Genomic DNA, 10,379 nt, shown 5'->3' on the forward strand with positions numbered 1-10,379 from the left:
TATTAATGGAATTTGTACATCCTTAAAAATATTATTTTACTATTATTAGAGTTTTTTTAATTTATTTATTTACTTTTAAAATTATATATAACTATAATTAATATTTTGAATATATGTATATTGTTATTTATTTTTAAAACTAGGATAAATATATTTTTTTGTCTATTTATATACATTTTTTAGGTTTTAAATTTTAAAATATATTATTAATTATATTATATTATATAAACGATTTTTCGGTTCGATCGTCCGGTTAAAACGGCCCGATCGGTTGAACCATTTTTTCAAGGTAAACCGGTTCGATCACCGGTCCGATTATGAAAACATTGGGCATAACATAGTTATTAAAATAAAATTGGAGAGAAAAAAATGTCGATAAATTATTTTACCACTATTGATTTATAAAAAAAAATTGGAAAAAAAAGAAAAATAAAACCTTCAAACCTTATGTACTTAAGATTCGTCATTTCACTCACACTTGCGACAATGCAGACTCTTTTATTTCCACTCTCTCTCCTTGATCGTGATCATTTACTGATCTGCAAATTCAAGTTTTCCGTGAACACATCGATGGTATACATCCAATATTAAAATAATATTATTTTAAAGAATAATTTTATGAAATTACAAACCTTGATGAAAAACTTCTTTATATATTCAACATTTTTTTTGTTTTTGTATTTTCAATATTTGTAGATTCTCAATATTTGTGATTGAATCTGGTTTTATCAAGATTTTTTTAGTGAACATTGAAGTGTCTCTAGATAATGTAATATATAATTGATCATGTGAAAATACAGATTGTGGGTGGTGTATACCAACAATTTGTATAGTTTGACATTGTGACTCATTAATTTTCATTGCAAACAAATGAATCGGAAACTATCTTCTTCTAAATTGAAAAAGATATCCCTCATTCTCAGAATAAAACAAGAGTATTCTTGGAATAAAACATATTTTTCAGCATGATGTACACAAATTATTTTTTCATGGATGACATTGTCTTCAAATTCCTTACAAACCATTCCGGTTAAATTACATACACCTTCAGATGGATCTAAATGTCAAAGGTGCTTTTTAAAAATCGATAAAAGTTGCTTGAAGTCACCTCCGAGTACAGTCACATTCTCACCAAATGATTTTCGAATTTAATTTTCTTATTGTAATTTTATATCAACGGTTTCAACCGTTGAATGTTTTGTCATTGGTGATCCATCCCATACTATCAAGTGTATTTACGAAAATTAAACAAACTCTACAAGACTATTTTGTTTCATTTAAAAATTTAAAATTAATTTGATCCGATTCTAATATACTCCTTGTTTGTGCAGCCTCTTTGAAATTGAAATAAATACATCCATTAACAATTAACAAATAATCAAATGAAGTAGCTAGGCCCTCTAACATGATAAGTAATAATCATCAGTACTCTATTTTTTCTTCTTTCAAATTTGCAGCATTTAACATGCCAATGACATCTTTTTTTCTTAACACTCCAACAAAATTTTTTGTCTCACACATAATGTTGAAGAAATTTCTTATACAAATAAATTATTTTTTTCTCGCTTAGTGAACAAATATGAAAGAATTTTATAATCTAATATAATAAAAAAATGAGTTGCTCTTCATGTCGGAAACACATGAGCCTACATAATTAATAAGGCAATAGGTGGCAATTCAAAAGAAAATATTGAAGACATGTGTGCGATAAATATTGAAGGAAAATTCAAACGTTTGTGCGCGAAGGGGGCTCTATAAATAGATCTCCCCTCCTTCAGAAGATGTATCCCTCAGCCTCAAGCATTTTTCTGATCTTGAGTGTTCTTCTCTCCCTAATTATTTCTATATAAATTTGTGAGATAGGTTTCCTCCTGTATAAGAGAGTGAGTGTCTCTTTGGAAACACAGAGAGAGGTTGTAATTCTCCAAATATTATAGTGAAATCTTTTGGTCTTGCCCGTGGTTTTTACCCTAATAATTTTGGGGTTTTTCACGTAAATCTTGGTGTCTATTTTATTCTTCAATTTCCATAGTTTCTATCTCGTAATGCCGTACCTGGGACCAACAAGTGGTATCAAAGTCTTGGCATAAAATTTCTTAAAATTCTGAATATGCTATGTGGTTGCAGCTGTGACTGATCTTCCACATCAGAAAAGATTTTTTGAAGATTTTATAAGGCAGAATTCTTGTAATCAAGATGTCGGCAAAATACGAGATAGAAAAGTTCAACGGGAGCAATTTTTTGCTGTGGAAATTGAAGGTGCAAGCAATTCTAACAGAACGTTGCTTGGCAGCTATTGGAGATAGACCGGTGGATGTCACGGACGATCAAAAGTGGAACGAGATGAATCACAATGCTGTTGCCAATTTGCACTTGGCTATAGCGGATGAAGTTTTGTCAAGTATCTCTGAAATAAAAGATGCAAAAGTTATTTGGGATACTCTGGCAAAATTGTACGAGGTCAAGTCACTACACAACAAGATTTTCCTAAAGAGAAAGCTTTATACTCTTCGGATGGCGGAATCCTCATCGATGATCGACCATATCAACACACTGAATACTCTATTTTCCCGGCTCACCTCTATGGGGCATAAAATAGAGGAAAAAGAACGTGCGGAGCTTCTACTTCAAAGTCTACCAGATTCATACGATCAGCTCATCATCAATGTTACCAACAATGTTCTTTTGGATAATTTAAATTTTGACGACGTCTTAACTGCGGTTCTTGGAGAAGAGAGTCGTCGAAGGAACAAGGAAGATAGGTTGGCAACATCGAAGCAAGCAGAGGCTTTACCGATGACGAGAGGAAGATTGACGAAGCGTGACTCCAGTGGGAGCCACAGATATGGTAGATCCAAGTCAAGAAGTAAGAACAAGAATATTTACTGCTTTAAATGTGGTGGTAAAGGGCACTTCAAGAGAGAGTGTACGAAGAGAATCGATAAGGGATCTCAAGAAAATGTGGCCAGTACTTCAGGCGGTGGTGAAATATTATTCAGCGAAATAGCAACGGTTGCGGAAGGCAGACACAAATTTTGTGATGCATGGATTATGGATTCAGGAGCGACGTGGCATATGACGTCAAGGAGAGAATGGTTCGACCAGTATGAACCAGTCTCAGGAGGATCTGTATTAATGGGAAATGATCATGCCTTGGAAATCGCTGGGGTCGGTAGCATTAAAATTAAAATGTTTGATGGTACTATTCGCACCATACAGGAGGTACGACATGTGAGGGGCCTGACAAAAAATCTTTTGTCTTTGGGGCAACTGGATGATATTGGGTGCAAAACCCGTGTTGAGAAAGAGATCATGAAGATTGTGAAAGGCGCGCTTGTGGTTATGAAGGCGGAAAAGGTTGCTGCAAATCTGTATGTATTGTTGGGAGAAACACACAAAGAGGCGGAACTAGCTGTTGCATCAATTGGTTCGAGGGAAGAATCTACAGTGTTGTGGCATAGAAAGCTTGGGCATATGTCAGAACGAGGAATGAAGATTCTCTCAGAACGAAAGCTGTTGTCGGGGCTTACAAAAATGATTTTACCCTTTTGTGAGTATTGTGTTACCAGTAAACAACACAGATTAAAGTTTGGCACATCTACTGCCAAGAGCAAAGGCAGATTGGAGCTGATTCATTCTGATGTTTGGCAAGCACCGGTGGTATCCCTAGGAGGAGCGAGATATTTTGTCTCGTTTATTGATGATTTCTCTAGGAGATGTTGGGTGTATCCAATCAAGAAGAAGTCAGATATTTTCGAAGTCTTCAAAGTTTTCAAAGCGCGGGTTGAACTTGATTGTGATAAGAAAATCAAGTGTTTGAGGACTGGCAATGGAGGAGAATATACCAGTGATGAATTTGATGCATTCTGTCAGCATGAGGGCATCAAAATACAGTTCATGACGGCTTACACGCCTCAACAGAATGGAGTGGCAGAGCGGATGAACAGAACTTTGTTGGACAGAACAAGGGTCATGTTGAGTACTGCGGGTCTAACAAAGTCATTTTGGGCAGAAGCAGTCAAAACTGCTTCTTATATCATCAATCGTTCTCCTTCAGTGGCGATTGATTTGAAGACTACGATGGAGGTGTGGACTTGCAAGCCAACTGATTATTCTCGGCTACATACATTTGAAAGTCTGGTGTACGTTATGTACAATGAGCAAGAAAGATCAAAGTTGGATTCTAAATCCAAAAAGTGTATCTTCTTGGGCTATGCTGATGGAGTAAAGGGGTTTCGCTTGTGGGATCCTACTGTCCACAAGCTTATCATCAGCAGAGATGTTATCTTCGAGGAAGATAAAGTGAAGGGAGACAAAGACACACTGAATTCATAAACTACTATCATTCAGGTGGAAAATAATACAGAAGAAGATCAAGTTTATTGTGAAGCAGTAAAAGAGCACGAGGAACAAGAACCAGTTGAGTCAGAGGTTTCCAAAGTGAGGCAGTCAACTCGAGAGAGAAGACCACCAGGTTGGCTTTCAGATTATTTTACTGAAAGCAACATTGCATATTGTTTATTAACAGAGGATGGTGAGCCATCGAGTTTCCATGAGGCTACTCAAAGCTCGGATGTATCCCTGTGGATGACAGCGATGCAGGAAGAATTGGAAGCATTGGACAGAAACAAAACTTGGGATCTTGTTACACTACCATGAGGAAGGAAAGCTATCGATAACAGATGGGTCTACAAGATCAAAAGTGATGGCAATAACCAAGTGGAGCGGTATCGTGCAAGATTGGTTGTCAAAGGGTACGCTCAGAAAGAAGGAATTGACTTCAATGAGATATTTTCTCCTGTGGTTCGACTTTCAACAGTTAGAGTAGTATTGGCATTGTGTGCAGTGTTTGACCTACATCTAGAATAGCTAGATGTGAAAACAGCATTTCTTCATGGCGATCTTGAAGAAGAAATCTATATGCTCCAGCCAGAAGGTTTTGCAGAAAAAGGCAAAGAGAACTTGGTTTGCAGGTTGAACAAATTTCTATACGGTCTCAAACAGGCGCCGAGGTGTTGGTACAAGAGATTTGATTCCTATATCATGAGTCTTGGGTACAGCAGACTCAGTGCAGACCCTTGTACGTATTTCAAGAGGTCTTGTGATGATGATTATATCATTTTGTTGTTGTACATGGATGATATGTTGGTAGCAGGCCCCAACAAAAATCGGGTCCAAGAATTGAAGGCACAGTTGGCTAGGAAATTTGATATGAAGGACTTGGGATCAACAAACAAGATTCTAGGGATGCAAGTTCACCGAGACAGAAGAAATAGGAAGATTTGGCTTTTCCAGAAAAATTATTTGAAGAAAGTCTTGCAGCGCTTCAACATGCAAGATAGTAAGCCAGTTTCAACCCCTCTTCCTATTAACTTTAAGTTATCTTCTGAGATGTGTCGTAGCAGTGAAGCAGAGAAGATGGAGATGTCTCGAGTACCGTATGCATCAGCAGTGGGAAGTTTAACGTTCGCCATGATTTGTACAAGACCAGACATTGCACAAGCAGTGGGAGTAGTCAGTCGATATATGGTGAATCCTGGACAAGAGCATTGGAGCACGGTTAAGAGGATCCTTAGGTACATTAAGGGTACCTCGGATGCTGCATTATGTTTTGGAGGATCAGATTTTACACTTAGGGGCTACGTGGATTCAGATTACGCAGGTGATCCAGATAAAAGAAAATCTACTACTGTTTATGTGTTTACAATTGCAGGAGGTGCAGTCATCTGGGTTTCAAAACTGCAAACAGTTGTGGCGTTATCTACAACGGAAGCAGAATACATGGTAGCTACTCAAGCTTGCAAGGAGGCAATATGGATTAAAAGGTTATTGGAGGAGCTTGGGCACAAACAAGAAAAGATTCCTCTGTTTTGTGACAGTCAGAGTGCCTTGCACATTGCAAGGAATCCAGCCTTTCATTCCAGGACTAAACATATTGGAGTTTAATTTCACTTTGTTTGGGAAGTAGTAGAGGAAGGAAGTGTGGACATGCTGAAGATCCATACAAAGGATAACATAGCTGATTTTCTGACCAAGCCAGTGAGTACAGAGAAGTTTGAGTGGTGTAGATCCTTAAGTGGCCTAGCAAAAACGTAAGCAGCGGGAATGACAAGATTGAAAGGATGTGTGGAGATGTGTTTGATTCTCAATCAAATCTCCAAGTGGGAGAAATGTCGGAAATACATGAGCCTACATAATTAATAAGGCAGTAGGTGGCAATTCAAAAGCAAATATTGAAGACATGTGTGCGATAAATATTGAAGGAAAATTCAATTGTGAATTTTCCTTCTGACGTTTGTGCGCGGAGGGGGCTCTATAAATAGAGCTCCCCTCCTTCAGAAGATGTATCCCTCAGCCTCAATCATTCTTCTGATCTTGAGTGTTCTTCTCTCCCTAATTATTTCTATATATATTTGTGAGATAGGTTTTCTCCTGTATAAGAGAGTGAGTGTCTCTTTGGAAATACAGAGAGATGTTGTAATTCTCCAAATATTATAGTGGAATCTTTTGGTCTTGCCCGTGGTTTTTACCTTAATAATTTTGGGGGTTTTCCACGTAAATCTTGGTGTCTATTTTATTCTTCAATTTTCATAGTTTCTATCTCGTAATGCCGCACCTGGGACCAACACTTCATAGGTAAAAATGTGTCAAAATTTTGTTTTTTAATACTCTGGATGTATAAATTATAGGGATAGTGTCAATATTTTATCGATATTAACATCAAATTAATTAAAATAAAATATATTGTTATAAACTCAAAATCTTTTTATAAATTGAATAAACTCTGCAGATTCTCTATCAGTAAATAGATGAATCAATTATGAAACATGAGTATTTGGGTAAGGTTGATTTTTTCATTGTAGAAAAAAAAAATTAGAATATTCGAATCGACCTTTGTTTTTTGCATGAAAATATTGACAATAATGTATTTGAGTTCAATATACTCTAAGTCTCTAACCCATAATTTTTTATTCAGGAGCACCTTCAGTAATAGCAACAGCAGTGTTGACTTTAATAATCTTCATTGGTCCATATGTTACAACGAACCACATATCATCATCCAGTGCTGATAGATGTGCCTGCATACGAATTTTCCAGTCATCATAATCTTCTTTTGAAAACATAGGGATTTTGCTAAATGATGTCATAGCTAAAGATGCCATAGTTTAAGAGACGATTCAGGTGATAAGCAAGAACCTCTCTGATACCACTTGTTAGGATCGAAATATGTGTAGAAGAGGGGAGGGGGGGGGGGGGGTGAATACACAATATAAAATTTTGCGAGTACTTCGATCTGATTTGTAAGAGTCAGACAGAAGTTTCGTTTGCTTAAAACTTTTGATCTGTTCGAAAGATCTGAGCAAGTCAGGCGGAAATAATCTTCCTCACAGATTGAATGCCTAATAGTACTAATGCAAATGAAATGAAATAATTGCAGTAAAGAGATAGAGTTGTTTTTGGATGTTCGGAGATGAATTCTCCTACGTCACCCCTTCTTCTGTTTCCAGAAGGATTCCACTAGAAGACTTTGACTTATACAATTCCTTTGTACAAATCCAATCCAATCAATCCTTTGATAGGAACTCCTAGCAATACTCTAACTCGAAGTAGAACAATTTTTCTACTTAGAGTTTACAAGATGAAGCAACAGAGTATGCTTCGATGGTTTGAACTGGGAAGCTGTAGCTTTGATCTGGATCGATTTGAAGTGTATCTTTGAGCTTAATCGATCTGTGTTGTGTTCTAACTCAGAATATCAAGACTTTGATATGATGAAATAAGTATCTGAGTTGGTATATTGAGTGAAGGCTTTTTCGACTTTGAATTTGATTGCTTTGTAATTTTCACTCTTGGTCTCGTGTCTTGAATCTTCGAAATGCTTGAGTATTTATAGTTTCCAAAAGTAGACAGTGAGCCGCCAACAATTTTTGATATTGGGCTGCCAGCATATCTCATAAATAACTCACAAATCTTGACTTAAAGCGAAGGACGATTAACGTTCAAATTCTCATTAAATGATTTTGTCGTTTTCTTCAATTACAGCAACGGATAGATTCATGATGAAGCTTCGATCTGGTTGTTGACCATTTGATCTTGTGTCAATCGATCCGGTGTAATAAGATCTGTGAAGCTTGATCTGTATCTTGGTTTAATCACGATACTTTGATCTGGAAATTTTCGTAGAAATCTTTAGTCTTTAATATTTGATGAGTCCGATTAATTTATTTACTTGGTTTTTTTTTGACTTTGTAATACCGAAATTCTAGAGTTTGATCTCCAACACAAATCTAATTAATTTTTGAGTAGGTTTCATTTGAGACGGTCTCTCGGATATTTTGGATGAGACGACTCTTCGTGTATAGAAAAATTTTATTATTTTAATCTTCTAGGGAACTGAAAAATATGAGTAATATTATATTATATTTAATTAAGATTTTTATATTGAAAAAATAAGTTCATTTTATTTTCAAGCAAATAAAACTAAGTATCTCGATGTTTCAATCTTTTAGGAAACTGAATGGCTATTTAATTAAGATTTTTATGGAAATTTTTTTTATTTTATTTACAAGCAAATAAAACATAAGTATTTTAGTGTCTCAATCTTCTAAAAAAACTGGATATTTATCTAGAATACACATAGTTTGTCAATTTTGATATTATCATAATAATGGATTTACAAAAGCATCATCATTGAGTTTATTAATTATACATGTGTAAAAACGAGAAAAAAAGTTGACAATACACAATGAAAAACTTTAACCTTGATTCACACTTTTATAATTGGTATAGATAGATTTGATAAGACAATCAATATATACTTACCAGAACACAAAATTCCGTTTTATTTTTAAAAACTAATTTATGAATTATTTACTTTTATTGTAAATTTGACTAGTTTGATTAATAAAATGAATACTAAATTATACAATTAAAACATGCATATTAATTTACAAATGTATTTAAAAAAATTTAAATTATATACTTTCTAGTTATAATATATAGCACTAATTTTTTTTTTTTGGTTGGAGATAGTTAATAATCAATTACAATAAAACATTTTTTGGGAACAAAAATGATAAAGCAAACAAAGAGAGCTAGGATCAATTCCGAGTACGGATGACAATGAGACGACTTCGGGTAGGATATCATATCTCTGTGCTCTGTCCCCATCTCTATTTATTATATCCATCCCCATACATGGCCTCATTCTCATCTCCTTCCCCGTCGGGTATTCAACTTTCATCTTTATCCTCATACCCATCGGAGGATGAATATCATAACCTAATTTCGAGTTAGACTTAAGATATAAATATACTTATATACATAACACCAAAAAATGTTGATTATATATATACAGTTATATATATATATATATATATATATATTTAAAAAAGAAAGAAAAAATTATATTATTCAAACCCAATTTTATCTATTTAGATTTTAAAATATCAAACCCATAATTGTTTTTTGTTAAAAAAAAAAAAATCAAACCCGTAATAGATCCATTTTGAATCATTTGGGTAATCCAAAAGCCCGTCTGGGTTTAAAACAGAACCGGGCTGTGGCCCAATCCTCCCAATTCCCAAATTTTTTCTTTTTTTTTTCTTTCTTTCTAATGTCAACGTTGATAACATTTCTAGTAACGTAATTTTTCAAATTTATTTGGGGGATTCTCTAAAAAGGCCTTTAACCGAGTCGACCTCCCACTTGGCCGACCTAAGATTGATAGTGAGGGGAGCTTTGCCGAACTCCCGAGCTAACCTGTTACCAAGCCGACCTCTCACCTGGCCGACCTAAGATTGATACCGAGGGAGCTTTACCGAACTTTCGAGCTAACCTGTTACCGAGCCGACCTCCCACTAACCAACCAAATATTGATAGTGAGAGAAGTTTGCCGAACTCCCAAGCTAACCTGTAACCGAGCCGACCTGAGACAAGTGGTGGGGTCACCGATGACCGAAGATGGTCTCTTCCTGGGATATCAATCACCATTTCTAGTAACGTAATCTTTCAAATTTATTTGGGAGATTCTCCAAAAAAAACCTTCTACACGTTATCATAATCAAACGGGCTCTTAGATCTTTAAAAATGGTCTCGAATTCCAAATATCCTTTTATACTCTTTTTATACTAACAACCCACATATTAAATTGAGCAAATATTACAATATGATTATACGTTAGTTCATTACGAAAATATTAATTTTAATAAAATATTATTATATTAATATAAGATAGATAAATAATGAATAAATTTGAAAATAAATAAAACATGTAATAATTTAATGCGTAAAATAAAGTTATTTCAGTTATTTTGAAAAAAAAATCATTTTATTTGAAAGCTTAATTTATATGATAATTATTTTTTAAAGAATTTTGC

Source organism: Henckelia pumila, chromosome 4 (assembly GCF_033568475.1).
Source record: "Henckelia pumila isolate YLH828 chromosome 4, ASM3356847v2, whole genome shotgun sequence".
In the NCBI taxonomy this organism is placed as follows: Eukaryota; Viridiplantae; Streptophyta; class Magnoliopsida; order Lamiales; family Gesneriaceae; genus Henckelia; species Henckelia pumila.